The sequence below is a fragment of the Phyllobates terribilis genome, unplaced genomic scaffold (assembly GCF_046119375.1).
Source record: "Phyllobates terribilis strain yellow unplaced genomic scaffold, ASM4611937v1 Scaffold_244__1_contigs__length_2968133, whole genome shotgun sequence".
In the NCBI taxonomy this organism is placed as follows: Eukaryota; Metazoa; Chordata; class Amphibia; order Anura; family Dendrobatidae; genus Phyllobates; species Phyllobates terribilis.
In genome coordinates, this window is record NW_027363004.1 from 501411 (window position 1) to 515090 (window position 13680).

Genomic DNA, 13680 nt, shown 5'->3' on the forward strand with positions numbered 1-13680 from the left:
TTCTAGGGTTTCCATATATTTAAAAAAATCATTACTTTTATCTTCATGTTATAATACTATTTCTCATATATCATGGTTACTAGGGATGATATTTTTAAAATATTTAGAAACCCATGTATCATTTCCATTACACTTCACAAATACTTGGTACTTTGTGTTGTTGTATCACATAAAATCCCAATAAAATACATTTAAGTTTGTGGATGTAACATGGAAAAATCTGGAAAAGTTCACAGGGTATGAATACTTTATCAAAGCCATTTTCTGCAATTTAATAATTTTTTTCCTTCCATATTTCCTCTGTTACATTGAGTCTTTTCTACTTATTGAGTATTTTTTACTATCCTTGTATGTTTCCTGGGAACCCCTGCTCTTATTTGGAGTATGGGGGGGGTTGTCCTTTCCGTCCATGACTTGGGACATGGATTGGTCATTTTGCACACGTTGATGTGTTTTTTAGATTTTTGTGATCTGTGGATTTGTTCTGCTTTTCTCTTGATAGCGTTGACAATAAAGATATCCTATTATATATTTGGATGTCCGATCCTTTGTTTTTCTTGTTGACAATATTGTAACTGTGCATTTTTGGCTGCCACTCTGGTCTTTATTTAGGTTGCACCCTCCCAAGAACCAACAAAAATACAACCAATTAACTTAAAGTGAAAGTGTCACTGGGTTTTTGCTGCCCCATCTGAGAGCAGCATGATGTAGGGGCTGAGACCCTGATTCCAGTGATATATCACTTAATGGGCTTCTTGCTGCAGTTTTTATGAAATCACAGTTTTCCCTGCAGCAGATCTAGCAGATCTAAAAATGCAGAGCTCTGTATAACCCTGCCCACATCACTGATTGGCACATTTCTGTGTACACTGTGCATAGGCAGAAAGCTGCCAATCAGTGGTGGGGGGCGAGGTTATATAGAGCTCATGAATATGGAGGACTACCTGGCAGCAGGATTAGTAGTCGTCTAGTGATAATTTCCTGTTGAAAAAACAGTGATTTTATCAAAACTACAGCGAGCAGCCCAATAAGTGACGCAACACTGCAATCAGAGTCTCTACATTATGCTGCTCTCAGATTCAGTAACAAAAACCTGGTGACAGATTCCCTTTAACCTATTAATAAAAAAAGACTAGACAAGGTTAGTTTGGATAAAGAATAGGTTACTTAAAGCATAAATTAATAAGTCAATAAATATTAAAAACCATGGAATAAATTAATCAGTCAGTAATCAAATAAATAATCAACTGTGACTATCAAAAATGGACCTAGTCCTCCCAGCCTTAGCCAACTGATAGGCATCGCAACAAAAAGAGGGTGGGTGGCCAACGCTGGTGACTTGCTGTGCATGGACTAACCCGGACTTTGGTGAAACTGGGCCTTTTATGCAGAAATATTCCCGCGCTAGCATTAGTTCTCCCATCAGGATAAAGATGCATCTTCCTGCGCAAACAACAGAATCTTCTATAACTTGCTGGTAGAGGATCACAGCTGAGACAACAGTGACTCTGAAATGATAAGTACCATTGCCGAAAAGAGTAGGAGGAGAAAGAAGAACGGAAAGGGGAGCACAAATACAGCCAAAGTATAGCCAAAATTCTTACCTCCAGAACAAATATTCTACTGGGCCTGTAAAACTATGTGTTCCCCCCGCTAACCTCTCTGGGGGCCCTGCCTTGACATTAGTGTCTTACCAGACATTGCTCCTTATCTGAATAATCTGTTCACACTATATTTTTGCCTATTTGACACTACAGACAAAGGACCACCTATTACCAGGTCCTAGAGGGTCCTGTCCCAACTTCTACTACCTCATCTGAAAGAATCCACTTAATGAGTTGGATTTATACTACTTAAGAAGTTGTCCACTACTTTTACATTGATGCCCTATCCTACAAAACTAGTGGACAACCCCTTTAAATATAAGGACTTCTATATGTGCCTTTTTAATGGACATTAACCCCTTTACGACATAGGGCGTATTAGTACTTTTCTGTGCCCTGGGACTTATGGACCAGATACGTATTAATACGCCCTGGCGATTTCGCCCGCACACAGGCTGTGCGGGCGCGATCGCCCCCGGGTGACAGCTGATTGTCACAGCTGACACCCGGGGCTATGTGCAGGGAGCGGTCCCGGTCCAGCTCTGAGGTGGCTACGATAGAGGAGAGCATGGCTTCTCTATCCTCATCTCAGTTGCCTCTGGAACCATGTCTTACCCTGCTTCAACATCTGACCTAGTGAATAATATTGGCCTCACTATGTGTACACCTGATATGCCCAAACAAATCCATCACAGCTGTGCCAGGTGCTGTCTAATCCCAGTGTACATGGTATGAGCTGATCTGTCAACTGATTGGCTGCAGCAGTCACATGTGGTACGGTCATGACGCAGTGGCATACCGCTAACAGCAGATAAACATATGGCTGCTATGAGGCCCATGAATCTGAGGGATCTTGGGTAATCATACTGTTTGTGGGCCATCATACTATTTGGAGGGCTAGGTGGGGGCCATCATACTATTTGGAGGGCTATGTGGGGACCATCATACTATTTGGAGGGCTATATGGGGGCCGACATACTATTTGGAGGGCTATGTGGGGGCGGTCATACTATCTGGAGGGCTATGCGGGGGCCGTCATACTATTTGAAGGCCATCATGCTATTTGGAATGCTATGTAGAGGCCATCATACAATTTGGAGGACTATCCGTCCCATTTCAGCGACTTTTTGATTATCAATCTACATCATGTGTTGGATTATATAGATCTTACTCTAATGTTCTCTTTATTACTAATCTATATCCTGTGTTGGATCGGTCCTAGAGTACTTTGTCTTTTTGCCCACGACTAATGTATCTGCGCCATTATGGTTTATATGTAAGTCATTTTTTTAACTTTGGATAATAATAAACTTTGTATTTTTAATATTACGATGTTCTTGTACGTCATTCTCTTTATATGAATCATTATTTGAGACGTTGAACAGACTCTGTTTTTCTGATATGTGACCTATATGGTCAAATTACTTTGCCTCATAAAGACACGGGGGAAAGTAGCTTAGCTTTAGCCGACTTCGTAGAGATAACTCCAGGCGTCCTCCTACCACCACAGAGGAAATTAGCAGTCTGAGAGCTGCAAGCATTCACGAGGAAACGTGACTATCACCAGCCCCTCCCTGCTGCAAAGTGAAACTATTTAAACACCCAGGCCAGGGTGTCAATTAGCTGGTGGGAGGTAGCCAATTGGTCCTAGAGGGAAACAGCTAAGAAGGTGTCTGTATTGCCAAACGAAGAGATCTTCTGCAACCAACTGCAGGGCAACTGTCTGTTACATTTGACATACCCATGACACTAGCGCCACCTATTGTAAGTATTAATTTCAAAAGTCAATATCGATTCTTTAAAGGGTATGGTCACATGACTTAGGATAAAAAGGCCAAACCAGAACTAGAGACGGGGGGGGGGGAACCAAGGAAATAGGTGGGATGTGAGGCAAGCAAGGGGGAAGGGGAGAAGTGAATATAATGAGGGTGGAGAGGGAGGTGGGGATAGTACAGTTAGATCGTTAGAGAAGAATAGGATGCTTAATAACCCCAAAGTTTTATCTTGCATGCTGACCAACGCAAGAAGCCTGACCAATAAGGCGGATGAGCTGCGGGCGCTTATATCGGAGGAGAGGTATGACATCGTAGGTATAACAGAGACTTGGCTAGACGATAGCTACGACTGGGCGGTAAATTTATTAGATTATAGTTTATTTAGAAGGGACCGGAAACAGGGGAAAGGCGGAGGAGTCTGCTTATATGTAAAGTCATGTCTAAAACCCAGACTAAGGGAAGATATAGGAGAGGGAGAAGAGGGGGTCGAGTCCATGTGGGTAGAGATAGAGGGGGCAAAAAATAATAATATAATATTACTGGGGGTCTGCTATAAGCCACCAAATATAACAGAGGAGAATGAGAATCTGCTATTAGGACAAATAGACAAAGTAGCAAAACATAATGAAGTGATTGTAATGGGGGATTTCAACTACCCGGATATTGACTGGGAAACAGAAACCTGTAGATCTCAGAAAGGAAAAAGGTTCTTGACAAATATTAAGGATAATTATCTCTCCCAACTAGTGCAGGAACCAACGAGAGGGAAGGCCGTGTTGGACTTAATATTGACTAATAGGCCTGATAGGGGGGCACCTAGGTAATAGCGATCATAATATTATCGACTTCAAAATGCCCTTCAGTAGGGTTATCAATAAGGGAACAACAATAACATTAAACTTTAGGAGGGTGAAGTTTGATCAGCTGATAGAAAACCTTCAACTTATTGACTGGTACAAAGTTCTTAATCAAAGGAATACGAATAGTAAATGGGAAACCTTCAAAAGAATTCTGAATACTCAGTGCGAGAGATATATACCGTATGGGAATAAAAGGGCCAGAAATAAGAGGAAACCAATATGGTTGAACAAGAACGTAAAAGGGGCGTTAAATAGCAAAAAAGAGGCATTCAAGAGATTAAAACAGGAAAACAGTAAGGAGGCACTAATGTGTTACAAGGAAAAAACGAGAACCTGTAAAATACAAATAAAAATAGCGAAGGAGGAAACAGAGAGACGTATTGCTAGGGAAAGTAGATCAAATCCCAAACCGTTCTTTACGTATATAAATAGTAAAAGGATTAAATCGGATAATATTGGACCGATAAAAAGTGAGGAAGGCAAAATCATAGAGAAAGATGAGGATAAAGCTAATCTATTAAATAATTTTTTTTCGACAACTTTCACAAAGGAAATAGAACTAACAAGCGAAATGAGAAGTGACAAGCTTAATCCTCCACTAAGTATGACAAATCTAACCCAAGCTGGGGTACAGAAACGCCTCAGTAACATTAAAATAAACAAATCACCAGGACCTGATGGCATACACCCACGGGTACTAAGGGAACTAAGTAATGTGATAGACAGACCATTATATCTTATATTTAAGGACTCTGTTGAGACTGGGTCTGTACCACTTGATTGGCGACAGGCGAATGTAGTGCCAATATTCAAAAAGGGAGCGAAAAGTGACGCCGGAAACTATCGGCCGGTGAGTCTGACGTCCGTTGTGGGCAAAATTTTTGAAAGCTTCATTAAAGAGGCGATTACGGAGCATCTTGATGCTAATAATCTTTTAATCCCGAACCAACATGGATTCATGAGGAATCGCTCCTGCCAAACAAACCTGATTGACTTCTACGAGGAGGTTAGCTCTCGAGTAGATCAGGGGGAACCAGTGGATGTCGTGTATCTCGACTTCTCAAAAGCGTTCGATAGCGTGCCACATAATAGGTTGGTATACAAAATGAGAATGATGGGGCTGGGGGAAAATGTCTGCAAGTGGGTAGCTAACTGGCTAAGGGATAGAAGGCAGAGGGTGGTTATAAATGGAATATGCTCAGAATGGGTAAGCGTCACTAGTGGGGTACCACAGGGGTCTGTACTAGGCCCAATGTTATTTAATATCTTTATTAACGACATAGTCAACGGGATAAATAGTAAAATATCAATATTTGCAGATGACACAAAGTTATGTAAAACAATTAATACAAAAGAGGACAGTGCAGACCTACAGAGGGACTTGGATAAGCTGGGTAGGTGGAGCATTAAATGGCAAATGAGGTTTAACGAGGAGAAATGTAAGGTCATACATATGGGAAGGAAAAATGGAAGTCACCAGTACTCACTGAATGGGAAATCATTGGGGAATTCAGAGATGGAGAAGGACTTGGGCATCTTGATTGATAGCAAACTAAATTGGAGTGCCCAAAGTCAGGCCGCTGCTGTAAGGGCAAACAGGGTAATGGGATGTATCAGAAGAGGTATAGCTGCAAAGGATGAGAACATTGTTCTTCCACTGTACAAAGCACTGGTCAGACCACACTTGGAATACTGTGCTCAGTTATGGGCCCCAATATATAGAAAGGATATAAATGAGCTTGAAAAGGTACAAAGGAGGGCAACAAAATTAATAAAGGGAATGGAGGGACTGCAATACCCAGAGAGGTTGGCAAAACTAGGACTATTCAGCCTGGAAAAGAGAAGGTTGAGGGGGGACATAATAAATGTGTACAAATATGTTAGGGGACAGTATAGAGATCTTGCCAGGGATTTGTTCAAAAGGAGGGATATTACGGTAACAAGAGGGCACTCACTAAGACTGGAAGAGAAAAGGTTTCAGCACCAGCATAGGAAGGGGTTCTTTACGGTAAGAGCAGTGAGAATATGGAATTCACTGAGTGAGGAGACGGTAATGTCGGATTCACTACACCAGTTCAAGCGGGGACTGGATGCATTTCTAGATACCAGGCAGATTTCAGCATATACTTAAAAATAAAATAAAATAGTAGGTTGATACAGGGATTTATTCTGACTGCTGGTTTCAGAGTCGGGAGGGAATTTTTCCTCAGGTGAAGATTGGCTAAATCATTTGGGGTTTTTGCCCTCCTCTGGATCAACTTTAGCAATTACAGAACTAACAGGTCGAACTTGATGGACGCAAGTCTTTATTCGGCTTTACAAACTATGTTACTATGTAGAAACTCCATTTTCAGGACACGTGTTTAAGGATGTTTGTCCCTCATCAGTGCAAGACAGGAGAGAACTTGCTTATATGGGTGAGTGACCTCTGACAGGGGATCCAAGGGATACATTTTCTCTTTGTGGAGAAGTTACCTACTTTGCTAAGTTAGCTACTTGGCAACCCCTTTTGAATTCCTATGTTTACCCTCAGTTAAAATAACAAAACTTATACTTACCACCGGCGCCGTTCCTACAGTGTCCCTTCCAGTGCTCCCTGCGATCCCTTCGGCCAATCAGCGGTGGCTTCATTTTCCTCTGCTATGGATAGAATTGACATCCAGGGGAAGTGAAAGAGCAGCAGCAACTCTCACTTACTCCGAATGTCTTGATTTGTATGAAGGAGGGAAAAGTGAAGCAGCGCTGATTGGCTGCAGGGATTGCGTGATATAACAATGTCACACAAGCCCCGGGAGAGCCAGTGCCTACACCGCTGGAACAGCGCCGGCACTGGAAGTGAGTGTTATTATTTTACTGGGAGAACACATAGGGACCGATATACTGTTGCAAGTAGCTCCTCCATAAATGGTTGTTCATTTTTTTCTTTTTTGATTTATTTAAGGATTTTTTTTGGAATTTTTTCCTAATGTTCGGATATCAGATGCATCAGAACTCTCCTAAACAACGATCAATTGAATATTTGTATACGTTATGGAGGAGCGACTTGCAACAGTATATCGGTTTATTTATCATGGTGTCGTTGTTATTATCTGTTTTGTTGTATGTGTCCTCATGTATTTATATGTATTTTTCCATTTTTTGTTTCCTCCCCCCTCTCTTCCATTTCATCTCCCTCCCATGTCTGTATACTCATTTCTTATCCCTCGTATATGTGGCCGGATCTATTCACATTCCCCTTTATTCTTGTACTGCATGACAGTCTTTATTAGTACGGAGCGGTACTTCTTTAGAGTGCTGTATGGGGAACCGTCCTCGGAGTCGTACTGTGCGCGGGCGATTCACTCCCCCTGCTCTCGCGTCGCCCATCTCTATGGCGCCGATGTGCTTCCCGGATGTAGTCTTTTGACACTTCCGGGTCACGCCGACGTCAATTAAGGCGGTGCGGGACCTCGGGGGGCGTTGACTCTCCCAGTGTACGCGCCGCTCGTACCTCTCCGCTGACGGTCATCCTGAACTGTCACATGACCACACATGTGATATATTGAAGGGGCGGAGTTATACATTTAAAAAGGTCCTTGTACCCTTGTTATCTACGCCTCTTGATAAAGCACCCGCGAAACGCGCGTCGAGGCAGCCTCTCTTGACAGACACTGGCCCTCCCTTGTCTCTAGTCACGTGTGATACCTTGGGGTGAGTTTACTTTTACCATGTACTTGATGTTATGCACACGCCCGGACTGACTGGCGTGTGCGGGAGTAGTGGTTCCACTGGACCATGAACCGGAGAGTGCCTGGAGGGGCGTGACTAAGTATCTGGCCGATCCGACCAAGGTGGCACGACGGCATACGACGCCAGTGCACCAGGGAGAAACCGGGCAGAGGGACCAGGTGCTACTCCAGGTCAAACTCCGGACACGGGGGTTGACCCACACAGGGATTACTGGAACAGGCAGGTTAGGCTGGCATAGACTGGTGGATATAAGCGAACACGGCAGGTATGCACACGGGTGGATACAGGCGAGTATGCAGGCGGGGAGGTACTGGCCGAAAGGACGGGCTGGAGCACAGAGAGGACAAGACCCAGTACAGACTGGGTCACAGAAACAGAACCGCAGATGCGGTAGCCAAACAGAGCAGAGAGGGAACGCCCGAAGCGGTGGGCAAGAGCAGAGCAGGACGGGACTGCCGGAGCAGCGAGCAGAAGCAGAGCAGGACGGGGCTGCCGGAGCAGCGAGCAGAAGCAGAGCAGGACGGGGCTGCCGGAGCAGCGGGCAGATGCAGAGCAGAAACCGCAGGAGCGGCAAGCAGGGCAAGAGCAGAGCGGAAACCGCAGAGCGGTAAACAAGGCAGGAGCAGAGCGGAAACCGCAGAGCGGCTAAGAAGGCAGGAGCAGAGCGGAAACCGCAGAGCGGCAAACAAGGCAGGAGCAGAGCGGAAACCGCAGAGCGGCAAACAAGGCAGGAGCAGAGCAGAAACCGCAGGAGCGGCAAGCAAGGCAAGAGCAGAGCAGAAACCGCAAGAGCGGCAAGCTAAGCAGGAGCAGAGCGGAAACCGCAGAGCGGTAAACAAGGCAGGAGCAGAGCGGAAACCGCAGAGCGGCTAAGAAGGCAGGAGCAGAGCGGAAACCGCAGAGCGGCAAACAAGGCAGGAGTAGAGCGGAAACCGCCGGAGCGGCAAGCAAGGCAGAGCAGGGGGGACAGGGCTCTGTTCACACGGAACAGACAGGAAGAGAAAGGCAGAGCCAGATACCCACAGGGTACTTGCAGTGAAGTAGCGAGTGGACCACAAACTCACAAACGGGAGTACAGAGACAACAAGCAGGAGTTAGGTACGAGTTCAGACTCTGCAGAAAAAGGAAGGGAACGGACATAGAGGCAAAACAGGTAAAGGATAGGAGAGAGTTCAGACTGGAACTGAGTGTACGGAGGAGACCGACACTGCAGCGGGATACAGGAGCGGGTCTGGGAATACGGCCCCCAGAGAGGCGGGACGAACAGGCAAGGAGCGTGTTCAGACAGGACAGACAAGATAGAGGAGCGGGTCTAGGTAATCGGCCCCTAGAAGGCGGGAGGAACAGGCTAGGAGCGTGTTCAGACAGGACAGACAAGATACAGGAGCGGGTCTAGGTAATCGGCCCCTAGAAGGTGGGAGGAACAGGCTAGGAGCGTGTTCAGACAGGCCTGGAAATACAGCCTCCAGGATAGGCAGACAAGAGAACACAGACAGGACTCAGTTCAGACACGGGAACTGATACCGCAAGGCAGGAGACATAGACAGGACTCAGTTCAGACACGGGAACTGATACCGCAAGGCAGGAGACAAAGAACGGGACCTGGCACCTTCAGAGTGCAAGCACACACTGAATGAAACACTATGCTCAGGCAGGGATAGATGGGAGCAGCTGAGCTATATACCAGGTGACAGACAGCAATAGGCTGAGGACGCACAAGGGGTGTGACCCACAGCAGGTACAAAAAGCAGGAAGTGATCGGGCGCCGCCCTTAAGCAGCAGAAACAGACACAAACAGACAGCATGGAGGGAAGCCAGAGAGACATTCTGGACTGGAGACCAAGTGCGCACTCTTGCACAGTGGGAGATGGACCACCATGCAAGGACGCCGCCAGGTATGTTACACATGATATTTATTGGAATAATGATGCAACTGTGCAGGACTATGGTATATGTACTCCCCATATAATAAGTGTCACACTCTTTGAGGCAGCCCTTTTCTGGTAGATATTGGCCCTCATCTGTCCCTAGCTAGGTGTGATACTTTGGGCTGAGTTACCCCTATTATGCATTTGATACACACTGCAGCAATAGAAACATTGTGCAGGATTATGGTATTTGTGCCCTCTATACATTAAGTGTCACATTATTATTTTTTATTTTGCTCTATCTCACGACTTATTATTTTTGCTTCTTGGATCTGTTTGTCAGCACCTTACTGTCTTATTTATATATGGACTTTTAATATGAAATTATAATAAACTTTTGTATGCCATTATACTTGTCTTTCTCCTGGTTTATTATTTTAATCCAATGTGTATGGGGACTGAATCTTTAATTTAAAGCTTTGCTTTTCTATTTTCTCACATAGACACTAATACAAATGGCGCCTGACCCAATACTTTATCATATTGTGCATTTTCGCTTTAGCTTTTTCTTCCTGTCCAACAACGAAATGCTAGAAATTCTCTCTGAGACTAAAGATCCTCTGCGGGTCCAACCACATCTAAAGAAGGGCTTTGAAGGCATCACAAAGCTGGAGTTCCTTCCTAACCTGGACATCAAAGCCATGTACAGCACCGAGGGGGAACGCGTAGAGCTCATCCAGACCATCTCCACCTCCGAGGCTCGGGGGGCCGTGGAGAAGTGGCTCATCCAAGGGGAAGATGTCATGTTAAGGAGCGTGCATGATGTTATTGCTCGGTCACGAATGGTACGGATCTATCTACAGACCAAAAGCATTAATTGGAACTAATCTAGTACTTTTATATTTGTATAAGATTATTTGGCAGCAGTGAATGATTTGTGGATGATGTATCTCTTGCTATAGAGCCAGGTAGCAGATCTTCTACCTGCAATCGGTAGAAATGAATTTGCTAGATAATACTAGTAAGGTTGTCCCTCTCTTAAATGTTTCTGTCAACGTAATTTAACTTTGTTTTTTAAAAGGCATACCCTGAGACTGCAAGAAAAGACTGGGTGAGGGAATGGCCGGGACAGGTCGTGCTCTGTGTGTCTCAGATGTTCTGGACAAGTGAAGTGCATGAAGCTATCGGCAGTGGCCCAGAGGTACGGCATAAGCTCCTTTACTGATCAAGGTTGCTTCACTAGAAACAGTCATGGCTGGAAGTGTTGGCACCCTTGAAGTATTTTTCCATAAAATTATTGCAATTGCATGTGTATTTTTTGTTATACACATGTTTATTTCCTTTGCGTGTATTGGAACAACACAAAAAAAACAGAGATAAAAAAGGCAAATTGGATATAATTTCACACAAAACCCCAAAAATGGGCCGGACAAAATTGTTGGCATCTTTCCAAAATTGTGGGTAAACAATTTTGTTTCAAGCATGTGATGCTCATTCAAACTCACCTGTGGCAAGTAACAGGTGTGGGCAATATGAAAATCACACCTGAAACCCGATACAAAGGGGAAAAGTTGACTCAATCTTTGCGTTGTTACATGCCACACTGAGCAGGGAGAACAGAAAGAGGAGAAGAGAACTGTCTGAGGACTTGAGAACCAAAATTGTTGACCAATATCTTCTTTTTGTGTTGTTCCAATACACACAAATGAAATAAACATGTGAACAACAAGATGTGTAATTGTAATAATTTTCTGGGAGAAATACATATATATACATTCATAGACAGACTTCATGTGTTCTCCTGCTAATAGACTGTCATACCCAGGGACGCAGCTTATAGGAGTTTCCAGGGGCGGATATACCATTGGTGCAACAGAGGTAAGGGAACCCACATTCACATCAAAAGATGCAAGTAGCTTCTTTCACAGTACGTTATTAGACTGCAAAGAGCCCATGTACTGTTCTTGCCCAGGGGTCTTCTCCTGGGGGTTGCAGTTGTACAGCGGCTCAATATCTTGAAGGTACCCAAAAGGCTCCATAGTATTGTTGGGATTTTGCATTGATTCATGCATCTTGTCTAGAGATGAGCAACTAAATTTGCAGGACCTTGGTCTAAGAGAGCAGGTTAGTAGTCTGTGGCTGTTGGATGGGAGCCTTGCTAACCGCCTCTTACATGCCGGCATCCCTGGCTCCTCTTTTGATTAGCCGGCCAGGCGTGATGTCATTTGTGCCTCACACCACAACTATGACATCGACATCAAAAGAGGAGCCGGAGATGCCGGTTCATGGAGCTCCGGTCCTGCGGCCGTGGAATACTGACCCGACTGTTGGACCAGAGTCCTGCAAATCCATTCGCTCATCTCTACTCTCGTCATATCTACCAATAAGGGAAGACATTGTATGGGATTTCCCATAATACCAGCATAAAATGAATCCATCTGCATTGAGTTTTCCATGCTGTTTGTGGCAGGGTTTTATAGAGGTACATCTGGGTATTTGGAGCTCTGGGTTCAATCCAGATCTCCAACTTCTATAAAGATATGTTGTAAAATTGTTGTGTACATTAAAAAGTGCCTGCATATTGTGGAGTTCTCAATCTAGTCTGCAGCTTATAATCTGTATAGATTTCAGCCCCCTTGCAATATGTATGTTCTATGAATGTTTCTGCAGATGATTTCACCGTTACATCCTTCTTGTAGGGCCTGAAAAACTCCTATGATAATCTGCAGCTCCAGCTAAATGATATTGTGGAGCTTGTGCGAGGAGGCAAATTGTCCCAGCAGACTCGCAGCACATTGGGGGCTCTCGTCACCATAGAGGGGCACGCTCGTGACGTGGTCATGGAAATGATCCAAACAGGTTTGTGCAAACATCATGGCTGGCACCAAACTTTCCAATACCATGTTCTATTTATTATACACTACATGGAGAAAGGCATTGTGCCCCCTCCACATTACACCTACAGGGGCTTTTATGGCCTCCTATTCTAAATCCATATACAGGATGTTAATATGGAGTCCGTCCCTCTACAGATATCACAGCTCAATATGCAGAGCACCTTCATACATTTCACCCCATTCCTATGTTCTTTCCATATCTATGTTATATTCCCCCCTGTTTTCTTTGAGTTTTCATAGGACACAATTGATCTTGTCACAGTAAAGCAATCTTGGGGTGTACTTACAATGACGTCTATGGGGCAGTAGTCATTTCTGCATATTGAGATGGTGGTCCCTATATAGGAATGTTTTGGCATCTGTAGGTGTCGGCGTCCCCTGTATATGACTCATTGCCACAATTGATATTCTTTATAGTCAGTGTTTTGGATGGCCAAGGTGCGGTTTGTAATATTTTCTATCAATGGTGTGTGCGCCCTCCTCTGTGCGGTGTCCTTCCATAACCATGGATGTACTAATAAAGGGTTTTTATTTCAATTCCTTTAATGACCTTTTGTTCGGTTTCTTTGTAGGTATTATGTAATTCTCTGAATGGTCAGCCATTCTAAGCCTGAGCAGACATATGGCAATGTAATTGATGTGTGACTGACATTGTTCTTCCCTATGTTGCGGTGACATATTTATGCTGCCATTGTGCAGTATTTGTTCTAATTAATCATCCTAAAGGTGTTTAGTGGGGTTGAGGTTGAGAACGTGTGTGAAACAGTTCTGCTCTTCTATTCCCTTAGGGTTGGAAGCTACAATTGTTTAAAATGTCTTGTGCTGAAGCATTAAGATATCTTTTCACTGGAACTAAGGGGTCTAGACCAACCCCTAAAAACAAGGCCATACCCCCACCACCAAACTGTACAGCGGGCACAATGCAGTTAATAGGGTAACGTTCTCCT